Source organism: Bacillus rossius, unplaced genomic scaffold (genome assembly GCF_032445375.1).
Source record: "Bacillus rossius redtenbacheri isolate Brsri unplaced genomic scaffold, Brsri_v3 Brsri_v3_scf795, whole genome shotgun sequence".
Lineage (NCBI taxonomy): Eukaryota > Metazoa > Arthropoda > Insecta > Phasmatodea > Bacillidae > Bacillus > Bacillus rossius.
In genome coordinates this window covers 4,151-23,444 of record NW_026963025.1, presented here as the reverse complement: position 1 = coordinate 23,444, position 19,294 = coordinate 4,151, and the positions used below count along the sequence as shown (strand labels likewise).

Sequence of the window (19,294 nt, the reverse complement as noted above, 5' to 3'; positions counted from 1 at the left end):
TAATATGCTTAAATTTAGCGGGTAATCTCACCCGACCTGAGGTCATTCTCTTTAACGTGTGCAGCACGCGCGAATGTAAATGGGATTGCTGGGAGCAATTATTTAATGTAATCGGAGGCACCCTTCCCTCGCAGCGTGGAGAGGACCCGATTAAGGGTTCTGCACACTTTTCATTCTCCGAGAAGGTGGTTCAATCGCTTACCGCGATAACCCGTACCGAGCACCGATCATGCCGAGCCTACGGAACGCCAATCGGGTACCTTTCGGGGTTTAGCACGGTGTGAAAGTCCAACACTAATCGGAAAATAACTTCACATCCTCTCTCAGTTTTAAAGAGACGCAGACTGGCATCCGCGAACTCTCACAATGAGCGGGAGACACACCGCACCTGCTGGTCAATTTTTGGCGCGGGCGAGACAATCCAGGGATGTCTACAAGCTCTGCCTCAGTAAACCAATGATGGCAGAAGTGTTTCCACACTCAGGAGATTCTTTTGAAAAGAACACTTCTTTGTTTTATAGAGAATTGGACCCTCAGACGGGTGTGGTCCGGGAATGGAATCCCATGGACCGCAATGTGCGTTCAAAATGTCGATGTTCATGTGTCCTGCAGTTCACACGACGACGCGCAGTTTGCAGCGCCCTTCATCGACCCACGAGCCAAGTGATCCACCGTTCAGGGTTGTCAGAATATTTTTTTCTCAGGCCTCGCGGTTTCCCGCAAGGCCTATCACATTGTTATCAAGACATCAATCCAGTAGTGCATTCTTTCACAACTTCATCTTATGGCTGTGACCTGCCCCGTAGAATATAATTCTCAGGGGGCCACGACCGACATGCACTACGCAGTAACCTGCCGCCCACAGGAAATCTGCGAGTTCTCACTACAGAAAAAAAAACCATTGGCAAGCACAGTCTTACAAACAAGGGTTGGCAAAGCTAGCATTTGCTCCCTCGTCGCCTAAGACCATGGTCAAGCCCCGTCACGATCTCCCGCAGACGGTTTGGTTCCTTCAGCAAGGATAATCCTTCTACCAGCTCATCACCAGTGGACTGACAACATTTCTCCGACACTCAGGCTTTCCCTTTATTGTCAATTTTTTGTTCCAGCCAGAAGTGCGTTATTTCACTTTTTTATTTTCTCATGGCTGTGACCTGCCCCGTAGAATATAATTCTCAGGGCGCCACGACCAACATCCATACATATTTTTTTTTGTGCCACCGATGATGCGAAGGCACAAGAAAAGATCCACATTGGACCACCAGGCCACACCCTTGTTCCTCGGTCCCTGGCAACCTAGCAGGGTCGCCTCCACTGCCTTAGAAATCCGCCTCGATTCCAATGTAAGGATTTCCAGGCAATGGAGAGTCGGGACCTATCGGGTCATAGGGCGCAAGGCCAGAGGCCACCTTCCGTTCAAATGTGATCCAGCCTCATTTTCTCCATGGCCGTTAATGATCCTTCCGCAGGTTCACCTACGGAAACCTTGTTACGACTTTTACTTCCTCTAAATGATCAAGTTTGGTCATCTTTCCAGCAACATCAGCGGCTCGCGAAGAGCCGTCGCGCACCGGTCTGAAGACCTCACTAAATCATTCAATCGGTAGTAGCGACGGGCGGTGTGTACAAAGGGCAGGGACGTAATCAACGCGAGCTTATGACTCGCGCTTACTGGGAATTCCTCGTTCATGGGGTACAATTGCAAGCCCCAATCCCTAGCACGAAGGAGGTTCAACGGGTTACCCGGCCCTTTCGGGCTAGGAGGACACGCTGATTCCTTCAGTGTAGCGCGCGTGCGGCCCAGAACATCTAAGGGCATCACAGACCTGTTATTGCTCAATCTCGTGCGGCTAGAAGCCGCCTGTCCCTCTAAGAAGATCATTTGTCGCCGGTAGCACGAAGGGATACCGGAAGCGACTAGTTAGCAGGCCAGAGTCTCGTTCGTTATCGGAATTAACCAGACAAATCGCTCCACCAACTAAGAACGGCCATGCACCACCACCCACCGAATCAAGAAAGAGCTCTCAATCTGTCAATCCTTCCGGTGTCCGGGCCTGGTGAGGTTTCCCGTGTTGAGTCAAATTAAGCCGCAGGCTCCACTCCTGGTGGTGCCCTTCCGTCAATTCCTTTAAGTTTCAGCTTTGCAACCATACTTCCCCCGGAACCCAAAAGCTTTGGTTTCCCGGAAGCTGCCCGCCGAGTCATCGGAGGAACTTCGGCGGATCGCTAGCTGGCATCGTTTATGGTTAGAACTAGGGCGGTATCTGATCGCCTTCGAACCTCTAACTTTCGTTCTTGATTAATGAAAACACACATGGCAAATGCTTTCGCTTAGGTTCGTCTTGCGACGATCCAAGAATTTCACCTCTAACGTCGCAATACGAATGCCCCCGTTTGTCCCTGTTAATCATTACCTCGGGTTCCGAAAACCAACAAAATAGAACCGAGGTCCTATTCCATTATTCCATGCACACAATATTCAGGCGAAACACTGCCTGCTTTGAGCACTCTAATTTGTTCAAAGTAAACGTGCCGGCCCACCTCGACACTCGGTGAAGAGCACCGCGGTAGGATTGCATCGGACCGCCGACGCGCGGGGCCCAAGCATGCACCCCGGGACGAAACACCCGCATCCAACCCGGCCTCCGCGAAGAGGTTACGAGAGGAGGGGCGAACGCCCGAGGGAAGGGGCTTGCCGCGGCCGACCGCATCCACCGGCAGGACGTCCGCACGGGCATGCCAGTTAGACACCGACGAACGGTGAACCGACAGCGTGGGACACAAGTCCAACTACGAGCTTTTTAACCGCAACAACTTTAATATACGCTATTGGAGCTGGAATTACCGCGGCTGCTGGCACCAGACTTGCCCTCCAATGGATACTCGTTAAAGGGTTTAAAGTGTTCTCATTCCGATTACGGGGCCTCGGATGAGTCCCGTATCGTTATTTTTCGTCACTACCTCCCCGTGCCGGGAGTGGGTAATTTGCGCGCCTGCTGCCTTCCTTGGATGTGGTAGCCGTTTCTCAGGCTCCCTCTCCGGAATCGAACCCTGATTCCCCGTTACCCGTTACAACCATGGTAGGCGCAGAACCTACCATCGACAGTTGATAAGGCAGACATTTGAAAGATGCGTCGCCGGTACGGAGACCGTGCGATCAGCACAAAGTTATCCAGAGTCACCAAAGCAAACGGACGCAGACGAGCCACGCCGATTGGTTTTGATCTAATAAAAGCATCCCTCCCATTTCTGGTCGGGACTCAGTTCAGCATGTATTAGCTCTAGAATTACCACAGTTATCCAAGTCATGTGGTACGATCTAAGGAACCATAACTGATTTAATGAGCCATTCGCGGTTTCACCTTATTTTGGCTTGCACTTAGACATGCATGGCTTAATCTTTGAGACAAGCATATGACTACTGGCAGGATCAACCAGGGAGCTGCTAGCAGCTTTTTTTTTCGTTCGGAGGAACCTCCCGGGTCCGCAGAGCACCGGGTCCGAATCTTATGATGTACATTTTTTTTTCCTTCTGTATCAACAAGTACGGGGGCGACTTCCCAATATCGACACCCGCTTTGCAATTGCAAAGTCTTTCCTTCCATCTCTAATTAATTTTCCTAGGGAGTAGGCGAGGCCAAACTTCCAAGGCTTTCACTGGCGAATATATCGCGCTCTTAGAAACTCGCATGGTACTTGGCGAGTGGATTTCAAATTATATGATCGGTGCCCACATTCGGGCGCGGCCCACTGCGGGAGCAGACCGTTGGCCCGTGGGCTCGCTGTGAACTAATTTGCCCACTGGTCCGAAAAGTATTCATTTCTAAACACCTTTGGCCAGGGCTGAAGACCGCGACTAACCCCTTTGAAACTTGTCTCTCAGGGAGCTGCGATCCATCAAACATTTCATTGTTAACAGAGGGGAACCATTACTTGGTTAAGACGATAGGACACGCGTTCCCCACCATTTCGCATCCAATCGAATTGCCGCACAAGAGCTCGTTACCTGAGAAAGGTATAGCATTGGCTCGCAGCTAGTGTATTGCAGTTCAGACAGATAGGCCACTTTAGATAGTTCTTAGTGTTCACAGTTATCACCAAGACTAGACCCATATGGATTTAATTCTTCAAGGAGCAGCGGTCCACCAATAAGAGAGATGAAGACATGTTTTCGGATGGCCACAACGCCCCCTCGCCACCCAAATGTGCATGTTTTAAGTGTACATTGGGAGTCGACGGAACATCGGGAGTCCGCTTGCTTTCTCCGGATCAGCTGCCACCCCCCTGATCTACCAGATAGACAAGAACATGTCTTCTCCACCAATCTCATCCACCGAAGCTCCGATCATGGCTTCTTCTACCTTTATACTGATATACCCCCACGGAGCAACATGCGGGCAAGGGAACTCTTGCTACCCTTCAGTAAAGCAGGTATCTCTTATAGATGGTGACTGCACCTTGGCCAGGATTGAAGACCGCGACTAACCCCTTTGAAACTTGTCTCTCAGGGAGCTGCGATCCATCAAACATTTCATTGTTAACAGAGGGGAACCATTACTTGGTTAAGACGATAGGACACGCGTTCCCCACCATTTCGCATCCAATCGAATTGCCGCACAAGAGCTCGTTACCTAAGAAAGGTATAGCATTGGCTCGCAGCTAGTGTATTGCAGTTCAGACAGATAGGCCACTTTAGATAGTTCTTAGTGTTCACAGTTATCACCAAGACTAGACCCATATGGAATTAATTCTTCAAGGAGCAGCGGTCCACCAATAAGAGAGATGAAGACATGTTTTCGGATGGCCACAACGCCCCCTCGCCACCCAAATGTGCATGTTTCAAGTGTACATTGGGAGTCGACGGAACATCGGGAGTCCGCTTGCTTTCTCCGGATCAGCTGCCACCCCCCTGATCTACCAGATAGACAAGAACATGTCTTCTCCGCCAATCTCATCCACCGAAGCTCCGATCATGGCTTCTTCTACCTTTATACTGATATACCCCCACGGAGCAACATGCGGGCAAGGGAACTCTTGCTACCCTTCAGTAAAGCAGGTATCTCTTATAGATGGTGACTGCACCTTGGCCAGGATTGAAGACCGCGACTAACCCCTTTGAAACTTGTCTCTCAGGGAGCTGCGATCCATCAAACATTTCATTGTTAACAGAGGGGAACCATTACTTGGTTAAGACGACCGGACACGCGTTCCCCACCATTTCGCATCCAATCGAATCGCCGCACAAGAGCTCGTTACCTGAGAAAGGTATAGCATTGGCTCGCAGCTTGTGTATTGCAGTTCAGACAGATAGGCCACTTTAGATAGTTCTTCGTGTTCACAGTTAAGACCACGGCTAGACCCATATGGAATTAATTCTTCAAGGAGCAGCGGTACACCAAGCATTTCATTGTGTACTAGAAAGCACCTCTACCATGTAACAAACATACGACCACCAAATTTCTGCTTACTTCCCCCAGCGGATAGTATTTGCTAGTATCATCCACAAAGTAAATCAATTTTTTCAATGTACCGCTTCTTGGGGGAACTGGGCATGAATCAATCAAGCATTTTGAGGTAGCATGTCCGCTTCACCGCGAGGTGCTCTGAATACCATTATACATTCTTTTTCATCATCCACTTTCAGACCACTACAAGACCCATACTGAATTAATTCCTCAAGGAGCTGCAGTCCACAAAACATTTTACTGTGTACTAGAGGGCACCTCCACCATGTAACAGAAAACATACAACCTTCTTAATTTAATTCTGCATTGTTTCCCAGACGATTTGTTAGCCATACAACAGTACCATCCACAGTAATTCACCTCTTTGAAATCCAATGCATTGTAGAGAAACTGAGGTGGTAGCATTCAAACCGTTCTGTAATGTTAATTCTGCTTCATAGAAAGGTGCTACAGGTTCCACAATAATTAATTGGATATTTTTGCAATATATATAGGGCGAGAAAACTCGGGGGGACTCCCTTTTCATTTATGTACATATTCTTTCCATATTGCAAATAATTCCAATTTTTCCCGATTGCATGTCCCCCTAATATACCCAAAATGGGCCTATCGATGGGTTCACAAAGGTACCCAAAATATGAGATTTTGACTGAAAGAGGCTGGCTAACTTCCGGGAACATGATCATAGGAAATAGGTCAAAATCCCGAATCGCAGTTGTTTACGAACAACCACGAACGGAGACTTAAAATAACCTATAAGGCTGGAATTCATGGGGCCTGTATAACAGGCATTTACACAGACTCTCGGGAGGGAGGGCTCTGTGGCCGGGAGAATTTTCTGGCTCCCCGCCCGAAACTTTTCAGAGTCCCTAATGCCTGCTTGAATGTGAATAAGCAGAGCCCGGTAGCTGATATTTTGCCGGGGTGTGGAGGCCCCGGTCGCCGCCAAATTCCTCTGGTCACAGCTTGTGTTAATACACATGTTAATTTTACATGCAAACCACCAATGACAATTTTCCTCGGCCGCGGAGGCCTCGGTCGCCGCCAGAATTTTCTGGTTCCCGCTCAATATATTGCAGAGTCCTGCAGGCCTGCTTCTGTAGGAATATGCAGAGCCCGGTAGCTGATATTTTGCCGGGGTGAGGAGGCCTCGGTCGCCGCCAAATTCCTCTCATCCCAGCTTGTGTTAATACACATGTTAATTTTACATGCAAAACCACCAATTACCATTTCCTCGGCCGCGGAGGCCTCGGTCGCCGGGAGATTTTCCTGGCTCCCCGCTCAATATACTGCACAGTCCCGCAGGCCTGTCTCCAGTGGAATACACACAGTCCGAGAGCCGAAAATTTGCCGGGGTGTGGAGGCCTCGGTCGCCAACAGATTGCCATAGGCTCTGGCTGCAATATTTACCGTGTATTTTTTCCCTCCAGAGACACCACTACACCCTATATAACCCAAAATGGGCCTTGACGCGTGTACACGCGGAGCCCGAGCGCCGAGAGTTCTCCCGGCCGCGGAGGCCTCGGTCGCCGGGAGAATTTCAACGGCCCCTGCTCGAAATTTTTCTAAGTCCAGAATGCCTGCTTCTCCCAGCCTGTGTTAATACACATGTTAATTTAACATGTAAAATCACCAAGGACCATTTCCTCGGCCGCGGAGGCCTCGGTCACCGCCAGAATTTTCTGGCTGCCCGCTCCCCATGGGTAGACGCGCTGCCCAAGCGCCGAGAGTTCTCCCGGCCGCGGAGGCCTCGGTCGCCGGGAGAATTTCTCCGGCCCCTGCTCGAAATTTTTCAAAGTCCAGAATGCCTGCTTCTCCCAGCATGTGTTAATACACATGTTAATTTAACATGTAATATTACCAATGACCTTTTCCTCGGCCGCGGAGGCCTCGGTCGCCGCCAGAATTTTCTGGCTGCCCGCTCCCCATGGGTAGACGCGGAGCCCGAGCGCCGAGAGTTCTCCCGGCCGCGGAGGCCTCGGTCGCCGGGAGAATTTCTCCGGCCCCTGCTCGAAATTTTTCAAAGTCCAGAATGCCTAGTTCTCCCAGCCTGTGTTAATACACATGTTAATTTAACATGTAAAATTACCAAGGATTATTATCCCGGCCGCAGAGGCCTCGGTCGCCGCCAGAAATTTCTGGCTCCCCGCTCAATGTATTGCAGAGTCCCGCAGGCTTGCTTCTCCAAGCCTGTGTTAATACACATGTTAATTTAACATGTAAAATTACAGAGGATTATTTCCCCGGCCGCGGAGGCCTCGGTCGCCGCCAGAATTTTCTGGCTGCCCGCTCAATGTATTGCAGAGTCCCGCAGGCTTGCTTCTCCAAGCCTGTGTTAATACACATGTTAATTTAACATGCAAAATCACCAATGACAAATTCCTCGGCCGCGGAGGCCTCGATCGCCGGGAAAATGTTCTGGCTCCCTGCTCGAATTTTTTTTCTAAGTCCCGATTCGCTATTACAGGCTGGCGCACGGAGTCCGAGGGGCGTAAATATGCCGGGTAGTGGTGCCTTCCGTCGCCGAGACATTTTACAATTGCCTGGGAGCAGTATTTAACATGTTAATTTTTTCCCCTCGTGACACCACTACCCCCTATATAACGCAAAATGGGCCTTGCCAAGGGGGCGCGCAACGCCCGAGCGCGGGCGTTTTTCCCGGCCGCCGAGACCTCCATCGCCGGGAGAATGTCTTCAGCTATTTGCTAGATTTCCCGATTCGCCCCGCACGACAAACAACCACGAACGAGGTGGTTTTCGAGAGTTCTCCCGGCCGCGGAGGCCTCGGTCGCAGGGAGAATTTCCCTGGCCCCTGCTCGAAATTTTTCTAAGTCCAGAATGCCTGCATCTCCCAGCCTGTGTTAAAACACATGTTAATTTAACATGTAAAATTACCAATGACCATTTCCTCGGCCGCAGAGGCCTCGGTCGCAGCCAGAATTTTCTGGCTCCCTGCTCAATATATTGCAGAGTCCCGCATGCTTGCTTCTCCAAGCCTGTGTTAATACACATGTTAATTTAACATGTAAAATTACCGAGGATTATTTCCCCGGCCGCGGAGGCCTCGGTCGCCGCCAGAAATTTCTGGCTCCCCGCTCAATATATTGCAGCGACCCGCAGGCTTGCTTCTCCCAGCCTGTGTTAATACACATGTTAATTTAACATGTAAAATCACCAAGGACCATTTCCTCGGCCGCGGAGGCCTCGGTCGCCGCCAGAATTTTCTGGCTGCCCGCTCCCCATGTGTAGACGCGGAGCCCGAGCGCCGAGAGTTCTCCCGGCCGCGGAGGCCTCGTAGCCGGGAGAATTTCTCGGGCCCCTGCTCGAAATTTTTCTAAGTCCAGAATGCCTGCTTCTCCCAGCCTGTGTTAATACACATGTTAATTTAACATGTAATTTTACCAATGACCTTTTCCTCGGCCGCGGAGGCCTCGGTCGCCGCCAGAATTTTCTGGCTCCCGGCTCAATATATTACAGAGTCCCGCAGGCCTGTCTCCAGTGGAATACACACAGTCCGAGAGCCGAAAATTTGCCGGGGTGTGGAGGCCTCGGTCGCCAACAGATTGCCATAGGCTCTGGCTGCAATATTTACCGTGTATTTTTTCCCTCCAGAGACACCACTACCCCCTATAAAACCCAAAATAGGCCTTGCGGTGGGTACACGCAGAGCCCGAGCGCCGAAGTTCTCCCGGCCGCGGAGGCCTCGGTCGCCGGGAGAATTTCTCCGGCCCCTGCTCGAAATTTTTCAAAGTCCAGAATGCCTGCTTCTCCCAGCCTGTGTTAATACACATGTTAATTTAACATGTTAAATTATCGAGGATTATTTCCCCGGCCGTGGAGGCCTCGGTCGCCGCCAGAATTTTCTGGCTCCCCGCTCAATATATTGCAGAGTCCCGCAGGCTTGCTTCTCCCAGCCTGTGTTAATACACATGTTAATTTAACATGTAAAATCACCGAGGACCATTTCCTCGGCCGCGGAGGCCTCGGTCGCCGCCAGAATTTTCTGGCTCACCTCTCAATGTATTGCAGAGTCCCGCAGGCTTGGTTCTCCAAGCCTGTGTTAATACACATGTTAATTTAACATGTAAAATTACCGAGGATTATTTCCCCGGCCGCGGAGGCCTCGGTCGCCGCCAGAATTTTCTGGCTCCCCGCTCAATGTATTGCAGAGTCCCGCAGGCTTGGTTCTCCAAGCCTGTGTTAATACACATGTTAATTTAACATGTAAAATTACCGAGGATTATTTCCCCGGCCACGGAGGCCTCGGTCGCCGACAGAATTGTCTGGCTCCCTGCTCGAATTTTTTCTAAGTCCCGATTCGCTATTACAGGCTGGCGCACGGAGTCAGAGGGGCGGGAATTCGCCGGGTAGTGGTGCCTTCCGTCGCCGAGACATTTTTCTATTGCCTGGAAGCTGTATTTAACATGTTAATTTTTTCCCCCTCGGGACACCACTACCCCCTATATAACCCAACATGGGCCTTGCCGCGGGTACACGCGGAGCCCGAGCGCCGAGTGTTCTCCCGGCCGCGGAGGCCTCGGTCGCCGGGAGAATTTCTCCGGCCCCTGCTCGAAATTTTTCAAAGTCCAGAATGCCTGCTTCTCCCAGCCTGTGTTAATACACATGTTAATTTAACATGTTAAATTACCGAGGATTATTTCCCCGGCCGTGGAGGCCTCGGTCGCCGCCAGAATTTTCTGGCTCCCCGCTCAATATATTGCAGAGTCCCGCAGGCTTGCTTTTCCCAGCCTGTGTGTTAATACACATGTTAATTTAACATGTAAAATTACCAATGACCATTTCCTCGGCCGCAGAGGCCTCGGTCGCCGCCAGAATTTTCTGGCTCCCCGCTCAATGTATTGCAGAGTCCCGCAGGCATGCTTCTCCAAGCCTGTGTTAATACACATGTTAATTTAACATGTTAAATTACCGAGGATTATTTCCCCGGCCGTGGAGGCCTCGGTCGCCGCCAGAATTTTCTGGCTCCCCGCTCAATATATTGCAGAGTCCCGCAGGCTTGCTTTTCCCAGCCTGTGTTAATACACATGTTAATTTAACATGTAAAATCACCAAGGACCATTTCCTCGGCCGCGGAGGCCTCGGTCGCCGCCAGAATTTTCTGGCTTCCCGCTCCCCATGGGTAGACGCGGAGCCCGAGCGCCGAGAGTTCTCCCGGCCGCGGAGGCCTCGGTCGCCGGGAGAATTTCTCCGGCCCCTGCTCGAAATTTTTCAAAGTCTAGAATGCCTAGTTCTCCCAGCCTGTGTTAATACACATGTTAATTTAACATGTAAAATTACCAAGGATTATTATCCCGGCCGCAGAGGCCTCGGTCGCCGCCAGAAATTTCTGGCTCCCCGCTCAATGTATTGCAGCGTCCCGCAGGCTTGCTTCTCCAAGCCTGTGTTAATACACATGTTAATTTAACATGTAAAATTACAGAGGATTATTTCCCCGGCCGCGGAGGCCTCGGTCGCCGCCAGAATTTTCTGGCTGCCCGCTCAATGTATTGCAGAGTCCCGCAGGCTTGCTTCTCCAAGCCTGTGTTAATACACATGTTAATTTAACATGCAAAATCACCAATGACAAATTCCTCGGCCGCGGAGGCCTCGATCGCCGGGAAAATGTTCTGGCTCCCTGCTCGAATTTTTTTTCTAAGTCCCGATTCGCTATTACAGGCTGGCGCACGGAGTCCGAGGGGCGTAAATATGCCGGGTAGTGGTGCCTTCCGTCGCCGAGACATTTTACAATTGCCTGGGAGCAGTATTTAACATGTTAATTTTTTCCCCTCGGGACACCACTACCCCCTATATAACCCAAAATGGGCCTTGCCAAGGGGGCGCGCAACGCCCGAGCGCGGGCGTTTTTCCCGGCCGCCGAGGCCTCCATCGCCGGGAGAATGTCTTCAGCTATTTGCTAGATTTCCCGATTCGCCCCGCACGGCAAACAACCACGAACGAGGTGGTTTTCGAGAGTTCTCCCGGCCGCGGAGGCCTCGGTCGCCGGGAGAATTTCTCGGGCCCCTGCTCGAAATTTTTCTAAGTCCAGAATGCCTGCATCTCCCAGCCTGTGTTAAAACACATGTTAATTTAACATGTAAAATTACCAATGACCATTTCCTCGGCCGCAGAGGCCTCGGTCGCAGCCAGAATTTTCTGGCTCCCTGCTCAATATATTGCAGAGTCCCGCATGCTTGCTTCTCCCAGCCTGTGTTAATACACATGGTTATTTAACATGTAAAATTACCGAGGATTATTTCCCTGGCCGCAGAGGCCGCGGTCGCCGCCAGAATTTTCTGGCTCCCCGCTCAATGTATTGCAGAGTCCCGCAGGCTTGCTTCTCCAAGCCTGTGTTAATACACATGTTAATTTAACATGTAAAATTACCGAGGATTATTTCCCCGGCCGCGGAGGCCTCGGTCGCCGCCAGAATTTTCTGGCTCCCCGCTCAATATATTGCAGCGACCCGCAGGCTTGCTTCTCCCAGCCTGTGTTAATACACATGTTAATTTAACATGTAAAATTACCGAGGATTATTTCCCCGGCCGCGGAGGCTTCGGTCGCCGCCAGAATTTTCTGGCTCCCGGCTCAATATATTACAGAGTCCCGCAGGCCTGTCTCCAGTGGAATACACACAGTCCGAGAGCCGAAAATTTGCCGGGGTGTGGAGGCCTCGGTCGCCAACAGATTGCCATAGGCTCTGGCTGCAATATTTACCGTGTATTTTTTCCCTCCAGAGACACCACTACCCCCTATATAACCCAAAATGGGCCTTGCGGCGTGTACACGCGGAGCCCGAGCGCCGAAGTTCTCCCGGCCGCGGAGGCCTCGGTCGCCGGGAGAATTTCTCCGGCCCCTGCTCGAAATTTTTCAAAGTCCAGAATGCCTGCTTCTCCCAGCCTGTGTTAATACACATGTTAATTTAACATGTAAAATTACCGAGGATTATTTCCCCGGCCGCGGAGGCCTCGGTCGCCGCCAGAATTTTCTGGCTCCCCGCTCAATGTATTGCAGAGTCCCGCAGGCTTGCTTCTCCCAGCCTGTGTTAATACACATGTTAATTTAACATGTAAAATCATTGAGGACCATTTCCTCGGCCGCGGAGGCCTCGGTCGCCGCCAGAATTTTCTGGCTCCCCGCTCAATGTATTGCAGAGTCCCGCAGGCTTGCTTCTCCCAGCCTGTGTTAATACACATGTTAATTTAACATGTAAAATCAACAAGGACCATTTCCTCGGCCGCGGAGGCCTCGGTCGCCGCCAGAATTTTCTGGCTGCCCGCTCCCCATTGGTAGACGCGGAGCCCGAGCGCCGAGAGTTCTCCCGGCCGCGGAGGCCTCGGTCGCCGGGAGAATTTCTCCGGCCCCTGCTCGAAATTTTTCAAAGTCCAGAATGCCTGCTTCTCCCAGCATGTGTTAATACACATGTTAATTTAACATGTAATATTACCAATGACCTTTTCCTCGTCCGCGGAGGCCTCGGTCGCCGCCAGAATTTTCTGGCTGCCCGCTCCCCATGGGTAGACGCGCTGCCCGAGCGCCGAGATTTCTCCCGGCCGCGGAGGCCTCTGTCGCCGGGAGAATTTCTCTGGCCCCTGCTCGAAATTTTTCAAAGTCCAGAATGCCTAGTTCTCCCAGCCTGTGTTAATACACATGTTAATTTAACATGTAAAATTACCAAGGATTATTATCCCGGCCGCAGAGGCCTCGGTCGCCGCCAGAAATTTCTGGCTCCCCGCTCAATGTATTGCAGAGACCCGCAGGCTTGCTTCTCCAAGCCTGTGTTAATACACATGTTAATTTAACATGTAAAATTACCGAGGATTATTTCCCCGGCCGCGGAGGCCTCGATCGCCGCCAGAAATTTCTGGCTCCCCGCTCAATATATTGCAGCGACCCGCAGGCTTGCTTCTCCCAGCCTGTGTTAATACACATGTTAATTTAACATGTAAAATCACCAAGGACCATTTCCTCGGCCGCGGAGGCCTCGGTCGCCGCCAGAATTTTCTGGCTGCCCGCTCCCCATGTGTAGACGCGGAGCCCGAGCGCCGAGAGTTCTCCCGGCCGCGGAGGCCTCGGTCGCCGCCAGAATTTTCTGGCTCCCCGCTCAATGTATTGCAGAGTCCCGCAGGCTTGCTTCTCCAAGCCTGTGTTAATACACATGTTAATTTAACATGCAAAATCACCAATGACAATTTCCTCGGCCGCGGAGGCCTCCATCGCCGGGAGAATTTTCTGGCTCTCTGCTCGAATTTTTTCTAAGTCCCGATTCGCTATTACAGGCTGGCGCACGGAGTCCGAGGGGCGGAAATATGCCGGGTAGTGGTGCCTTCCGTCGCCGAGACATTTTACAATTGCCTGGGAGCAGTATTTAACATGTTAATTTTTTCCCCCTCGGGACACCACTACCCCCTATATAACCCAAAATGGGCCATGCAATGGGTGCCCACAACGCCCGAGCGCGGGCATTTTTCCCGGGCGCCGAGGCCTCGATCGCCGGGAGAATGTCTCCAGCTATTTGCATGATGTCCCGATTCGCCCCACAAGGCGAACAACCACGAACGAGGTGGTTTTCGTTCGTGGTTGTTTTCGTTCGTGGTTGTTTACTGTTCGTGGTTGTTTTCATTCGTGGTTGTTGTGCGTTCGTGGTTGTTGTCGTTCGGGGTTGTTTTCCGTTCGTGGTTGTTGTCGTTCGTGGTTGTTGTCGTTCGTGGTTGTTGTCGTTCGTGGTTGTTTTCCGTTCGTGGTTGTTTTACGTTCGTGGTTGTTTTCGAGGCAATTGGTACTTTGAAAATTTCAATCGGTTAGCTAGAAAAAATTCTCCCGGCGGTGATTGCCTTGATCGCCGGGAGAATTTTCTGGCTCCCCGATAAAATTTTTTCCAAGTCCCGATTCGCTCTTACTAGCTGGCGCACGGAGTCCGAGGGGCGGGAATTCGCCGGGTAGTGGTGTGTTCCGTCGCCGAGACATTTTCCTATTGCCTGGAAGCAGTATTTAACATGTTAATTTTTTCCCCCTCGGGACACCACTACCCCCTATATAACACAAAATGGGCCTTGCCGCGGGTACACCCGGAGCCCGAGCGCCGAGAGTTCTCCCGGCCGCAGAGGCCTCGGTCGCCGGGAGATTTTCTCCGGCCCCTGCTCGAAATTTTCCAAAGTCCAGAATGCCTGCTTCTCCCAGCCTGTGTTAATACACATGTTAATTTAACATGTAAAATCACCAAGGACCATTTCCTCGGCCGCGGAGGCCTCGGTCGCCGCCAGAATTTTCTGGCTGCCCGCTCCCCAAGGGTAGACGCGGAGCCCGAGCGCCGAGAGTTCTCCCGGCCGCGGAGGCCTCGGTCGCCGGGAGAATTTCTCCGGCCCCTGCTCGAAATTTTTCAAAGTCCAGAATGCCTGCTTCTCCCAGCATGTGTTAATACACATGTTAATTTAACATGTAATATTACCAATGACCTTTTCCTCGGCCGCGGAGGCCTCGGTCGCCGCCAGAATTTTCTGGCTGCCCGCTCCCCATGGGTAGACGCGGAGCCCGAGCGCCGAGAGTTCTCCCGGCCGCGGAGGCCTCGGTCGCCGGGAGAATTTCTCCGGCCCCTGCTCGAAATTTTTCAAAGTCCAGAATGCCTAGTTCTCCCAGCCTGTGTTAATACACATGTTAATTTAACATGTAAAATTACCAAGGATTATTATCCCGGCCGCAGAGGCCTCGGTCGCCGCCAGAAATTTCTGGCTCCCCGCTCAATGTATTGCAGAGTCCCGCAGGCTTGCTTCTCCAAGCCTGTGTTAATACACATGTTAATTTAACATGTAAAATTACAGAGGATTATTTCCCCGGCCGCGGAGGCCACGGTCGCCGCCAGAATTTTCTGGCTGCCCGCTCAATGTATTGCAGAGTCCCGCAGGCTTGCTTCTCCAAGCCTGTGTTAATACACATGTTAATTTAACATGCAAAATCACCAATGACAAATTCCTCGGCCGCGGAGGCCTCGATCGCCGGGAAAATGTTCTGGCTCCCTGCTCGAATTTTTTTTCTAAGTCCCGATTCGCTATTACAGGCTGGCGCACGGAGTCCGAGGGGCGTAAATATGCCGGGTAGTGGTGCCTTCCGTCGCCGAGACATTTTACAATTGCCTGGGAGCAGTATTTAACATGTTAATTTTTTCCCCTCGGGACACCACTACCCCCTATATAACCCAAAATGGGCCTTGCCAAGGGGGCGCGCAACGCCCGAGCGCGGGCGTTTTTCCCGGCCGCCGAGGCCTCCATCGCCGGGAGAATGTCTTCAGCTATTTGCTAGATTTCCCGATTCGCCCCGCACGGCAAACAACCACGAACGAGGTGGTTTTCGAGAGTTCTCCCGGCCGCAGAGGCCTCGGTCGCCGGGAGAATTTCTCGGGCCCCTGCTCGAAATTTTTCTAAGTCCAGAATGCCTGCATCTCCCAGCCTGTGTTAAAACACATGTTAATTTAACATGTAAAATTACCAATGACCATTTCCTCGGCCGCAGAGGCCTCGGTCGCAGCCAGAATTTTCTGGCTCCCTGCTCAATATATTGCAGAGTCCCGCATGCTTGCTTCTCCCAGCCTGTGTTAATACACATGGTTATTTAACATGTAAAATTACCGAGGATTATTTCCCTGGCCGCAGAGGCCGCGGTCGCCGCCAGAATTTTCTGGCTCCCCGCTCAATGTATTGCAGAGTCCCGCAGGCTTGCTTCTCCAAGCCTGTGTTAATACACATGTTAATTTAACATGTAAAATTACCGAGGATTATTTCCCCGGCCGCGGAGGCCTCGGTCGCCGCCAGAATTTTCTGGCTCCCCGCTCAATATATTGCAGCGACCCGCAGGCTTGCTTCTCCCAGCCTGTGTTAATACACATGTTAATTTAACATGTAAAATTACCGAGGATTATTTCCCCGGCCGCGGAGGCCTCGGTCGCCGCCAGAATTTTCTGGCTCCCGGCTCAATATATTACAGAGTCCCGCAGGCCTGTCTCCAGTGGAATACACACAGTCCGAGAGCCGAAAATTTGCCGGCGTGTGGAGGCCTCGGTCGCCAACAGATTGCCATAGGCTCTGGCTGCAATATTTACCGTGTATTTTTTCCCTCCAGAGACACCACTACCCCCTATATAACCCAAAATGGGCCTTGCGGCGGGTACACGCGGAGCCCGAGCGCCGAAGTTCTCCCGGCCGCGGAGGCCTCGGTCGCCGGGAGAATTTCTCCGGCCCCTGCTCGAAATTTTTCAAAGTCCAGAATGCCTGCTTCTCCCAGCCTGTGTTAATACACATGTTAATTTAACATGTAAAATTACCGAGGATTATTTCCCCGGCCGCGGAGGCCTCGGTCGCCGCCAGAATTTTCTGGCTCCCCGCTCAATGTATTGCAGAGTCCCGCAGGCTTGCTTCTCCCAGCCTGTGTTAATACACATGATAATTTAACATGTAAAATCATTGAGGACCATTTCCTCGGCCGCGGAGGCCTCGGTCGCCGCCAGAATTTTCTGGCTCCCCCGCTCAATGTATTGCAGAGTCCCGCAGGCTTGCTTCTCCCAGCCTGTGTTAATACACATGTTAATTTAACATGTAAAATCAACAAGGACCATTTCCTCGGCCGCGGAGGCCTCGGTCGCCGCCAGAATTTTCTGGCTGCCCGCTCCCCATTGGTAGACGCGGAGCCCGAGCGCCGAGAGTTCTCCCGGCCGCGGAGGCCTCGGTCGCCGGGAGAATTTCTCCGGCCCCTGCTCGAAATTTTTCAAAGTCCAGAATGCCTGCTTCTCCCAGCATGTGTTAATACACATGTTAATTTAACATGTAATATTACCAATGACCTTTTCCTCGGCCGCGGAGGCCTCGGTCGCCGCCAGAATTTTCTGGCTGCCCGCTCCCCATGGGTAGACGCGCTGCCCGAGCGCCGAGAGTTCTCCCGGCCGCGGAGGCCTCGGTCGCCGGGAGAATTTCTCCGGCCCCTGCTCGAAATTTTTCAAAGTCCAGAATGCCTAGTTCTCCCAGCCTGTGTTAATACACATGTTAATTTAACATGTAAAATTACCAAGGATTATTATCCCGGCCGCAGAGGCCTCGGTCGCCGCCAGAAATTTCTGGCTCCCCGCTCAATGTATTGCAGAGTCCCGCAGGCTTGCTTCTCCAAGCCTGTGTTAATACACATGTTAATTTAACATGTAAAATTACCGAGGATTATTTCCCCGGCCGCGGAGGCCTCGGTCGCCGCCAGAAATTTCTGGCTCCCCGCTCAATATATTGCAGCGACCCGCAGGCTTGCTTCTCCCAGCCTGTGTTAATACACATGTTAATTTAACATGTAAAATCACCAAGGACCATTTCCTCGGCCGCGGAGGCCTCGGTCGCCGCCAGAATTTTCTGGCTGCCCGCTCCCCATGTGTAGACGCGGAGCCCGAGCGCCGAGAGTTCTCCCGGCCGCGGAGGCCTCGGTCGCCGCCAGAATTTTCTGGCTCCCCGCTCAATGTATTGCAGAGTCCCGCAGGCTTGCTTCTCCAAGCCTGTGTTAATACACATGTTAATTTAACATGCAAAATCACCAATGACAATTTCCTCGGCCGCGGAGGCCTCCATCGCCGGGAGAATTTTCTGGCTCTCTGCTCGAATTTTTTCTAAGTCCCGATTCGCTATTACAGGCTGGCGCACGGAGTCCGAGGGGCGGAAATATGCCGGGTAGTGGTGCCTTCCGTCGCCGAGACATTTTACAATTGCCTGGGAGCAGTATTTAACATGTTAATTTTTTCCCCCTCGGGACACCACTACCCCCTATATAACCCAAAATGGGCCATGCAATGGGTGCCCACAACGCCCGAGCGCGGGCATTTTTCCCGGGCGCCGAGGCCTCGATCGCCGGGAGAATGTCTCCAGCTATTTGCATGATGTCCCGATTCGCCCCACAAGGCGAACAACCACGAACGAGGTGGTTTTCGTTCGTGGTTGTTTTCGTTCGTGGTTGTTTACCGTTCGTGGTTGTTTTCATTCGTGGTTGTTGTGCGTTCGTGGTTGTTGTCGTTCGGGGTTGTTTTCCGTTCGTGGTTGTTGTCGTTCGTGGTTGTTGTCGTTCGTGGTTGTTGTCGTTCGTGGTTGTTTTCCGTTCGTGGTTGTTTTACGTTCGTGGTTGTTTTCGAGGCAATTGGTACTTTGAAAATTTCAATCGGTTAGCTAGAAAAAATTCTCCCGGCGGTGATTGCCTTGATCGCCGGGAGAATTTTCTGGCTCCCCGATAAAATTTTTTTCCAAGTCCCGATTCGCTCTTACAAGCTGGCGCACGGAGTCCGAGGGGCGGGAATTCGCCGGGTAGTGGTGCGTTCCGTCGCCGAGACATTTTCCTATTGCCTGGAAGCAGTATTTAACATGTTAATTTTTTCCCCCTCGGGACACCACTACCCCCTATATAACACAAAATGGGCCTTGCCGCGGGTACACCCGGAGCCCGAGCGCCGAGAGTTCTCCCGGCCGCAGAGGCCTCGGTCGCCGGGAGAATTTCTCCGGCCCCTGCTCGAAATTTTCCAAAGTCCAGAATGCCTGCTTCTCCCAGCCTGTGTTAATACACATGTTAATTTAACATGTAAAATTACCAAGGACCATTTCCTCGGCCGCGGAGGCCTCGGTCGCCGCCAGAATTTTCTGGCTGCCCGCTCCCCATGGGTAGACGCGGAGCCCGAGCGCCGAGAGTTCTCCCGGCCGCGGAGGCCTCGGTCGCCGGGAGAATTTCTCCGGCCCCTGCTCGAAATTTTTCAAAGTCCAGAATGCCTGCTTCTCCCAGCATGTGTTAATACACATGTTAATTTAACATGTAATATTACCAATGAC

At 51.9% G+C, this 19,294-nt stretch overlaps 2 non-coding genes across 2 annotated transcripts; both read right to left on the bottom strand.

Annotated features, from left to right (window-relative positions):
- Nucleotides 1–527: 527 nt before the first annotated feature.
- On the bottom strand, nt 528–683 carry LOC134545572 (5.8S ribosomal RNA). Its single transcript, XR_010078641.1, has one exon. It is a non-coding gene; the product is annotated as a 5.8S ribosomal RNA (ribosomal RNA).
- A 769-nt stretch (nt 684–1,452) lies between these two features.
- Nucleotides 1,453–3,441, bottom strand: LOC134545573 (small subunit ribosomal RNA). The gene has a single exon (XR_010078642.1). It is a non-coding gene; the product is annotated as a small subunit ribosomal RNA (ribosomal RNA).
- Nucleotides 3,442–19,294: the final 15,853 nt, after the last annotated feature.